Consider the following 2,117-nt stretch of genomic DNA (forward strand, 5'->3'; position numbering starts at 1 on the left):
GCAGCCAGTCTGATGGCCGAGTGCTGTGATGTGCCCAGTGTGGGTACTCCAGGCAATCCAAGCCAGGACTGTTTTGCAAGCGGGGCACCCCTGAGAACTGTCTGTCCGGGGTGGGGGTCGGGACCCTTTAAGCACAGCCCTGGGCTAGCCTGAGACAGCATCTCCACGCTCTAAGTCCTCCTCTGATGCCCTGCTGGCACTGCTTCCTGCCATCCTTAAGCCCGGTTCAGGATCCACTTAATGTGGACATGCTAGTTCGAATTAGCAAAACGCTAATTCGAACTAGTTTTTTAGTCTGGATCCGTTAGTTCAAATTAGCTTAGTTCGAATTAACTAATTCGAACTAAGTTAGTTCGAATTAACGTTGTAGTGTAGACCTACCCCATGTTAGTCTAATCTTGGTAAAACAAAAGGAAAAAATATGCAGCACTTTAAAGCTTTCGAAAGCTCATATTTTTTCCTTAAATAAAGTCTATGAGTGCAATGTTTCATTTATGCTGTTATTAATTATCATGTCAATTCTCAATGATATTAAGTTGTGTATTTTTAGTCATGCAAAATAATCATTCTTACATGGCTCTTTATTGACCACTTGTTCTGAAATTTGATGTAGTTTGGCTCTTTGGTTCAAAAAGGTTGCCGACCCCTCCCTTACACATTAGTCCATTCTTTGCTTTTTAATATATTGGGCTACCCACATACTCCATGCTTGCTTATCAGCTGTCATGTGAACTAAGTCCTCCCATTTCAGATTAAATTTTTCTGTGTTGTCGATAATCATATGCTTCCAAGACATGTTATGTCTGCCCCTCCATCTGCCCCTCTATAGTGTCCATAGCCTCTGTTAGGGTATGTCTACACTACCCCGCTAGTTTGAACTAGCGGGGTAATGTAGGCATACCGCACTTGCAAATGAAGCCCGGGATTTGAATTTCCCGGGCTTCATTTGCATAAGCCGGCCGGCGCCATTTTTAAATGCCGGCTTGTTCGAACCCCGTGCCGCGCGGCTACACGCAGCACGGGCTAGATAGTTCGAACTAGCAAGCCATTCCGAACTATCTGTACACCTTGTTCCAGCCCGGGAAGCCCGGGAAATTCAAATCCCGGGCTTCATTTGCAAGTACGGTATGCCTACATTACCCTCCTAGTTCGAACTAGGGTGGTAGTGTAGACATACCCTTTGTCAGAGGCTGGAAATGGATGACAAAGGAGGGAATCACTTATTGATTCCCTGTTTCTGTTCTCTCCCTCTGGGGCATCTGGCATTGCCACTGCCAGAAGACAGGATACTAGGCTAGATGGACCTTTGGTCTGACAGTGTGGCTCTCAGCATTGATCCGATACCAGCATGTAGATCGTGCTTAAAAGCACCACTCAAGTTTTAGGCAAGCAGCTAGCTACCAGTTACAAACAAGCTTTTCCTCGCACACCACTGCTTAGCCAGCTAAGCTGTCAGAGGGACACTGCACCTGCTCAAAGGCAGTGCTGTGCAGCTCAGCAAGGAAACCAGCTCAGACATTTTGCTGCTGTTTTACTGGATGTTCTTCCCATTTACAAGCGCAGGTCAGCAAGTGCTGGGGCCGCTCTGGGTGGTAGCTCTCCTGTGACTGCAGCAGGGCACCAGCAGCTCCTGAGGTGCCCACAAAGAGTAAAAGCCCAGTGAGGTTTGCAGCCCCAGTGCGCAGGCTTGATGGGGGTGTGGAGGTGGGGCCAGGCTCATCCCACAGGGCAGGAAGAGGCTCTGGGCAAAGCAGGCCCTGGCACCAGGGGCTCAGGCTCGACTTCACTTCATCTGCATCAGAAGTTCTAACACATGTAAGAAGAATTATCACGGCAGCTAGCGCTAGCAGCTTGGACTCCTCCCCATGGCAGCTGCTTCCCACTCCAGGCAGGGCACCTCAGGCCACCCTGATCCCCCTGTCACCACCAGAACAAATGGTCCACCCCAACCCCTTCCAGGATGCCCCAACCCCCACTTCTCCTTACGGGAGCCAAGGAGATGAAGCACCCCCAGCACCCAAAGGGAATTGGGCTCGTCCTCTGCTGTGCTCACCTTCCACATTGAGCCATGGAGGAAAAGGGAGTAGGCCACCAGTATGTATAGCTCACAGGCATGG

The 2,117-nt window shown here is 49.7% G+C and overlaps 1 non-coding gene across 1 annotated transcript; it reads right to left on the reverse strand.

Annotated features, from left to right (window-relative positions):
• Positions 1 to 1,769: 1,769 nt before the first annotated feature.
• Positions 1,770 to 1,835, reverse strand: LOC112546507 (small nucleolar RNA SNORD104). Its single transcript, XR_003090202.1, has one exon. It is a non-coding gene; the product is annotated as a small nucleolar RNA SNORD104 (small nucleolar RNA).
• Positions 1,836 to 2,117: the final 282 nt, after the last annotated feature.

The sequence above is a fragment of the Pelodiscus sinensis genome, chromosome 1 (genome assembly GCF_049634645.1).
Source record: "Pelodiscus sinensis isolate JC-2024 chromosome 1, ASM4963464v1, whole genome shotgun sequence".
Classification (NCBI taxonomy): Eukaryota; Metazoa; Chordata; order Testudines; family Trionychidae; genus Pelodiscus; species Pelodiscus sinensis.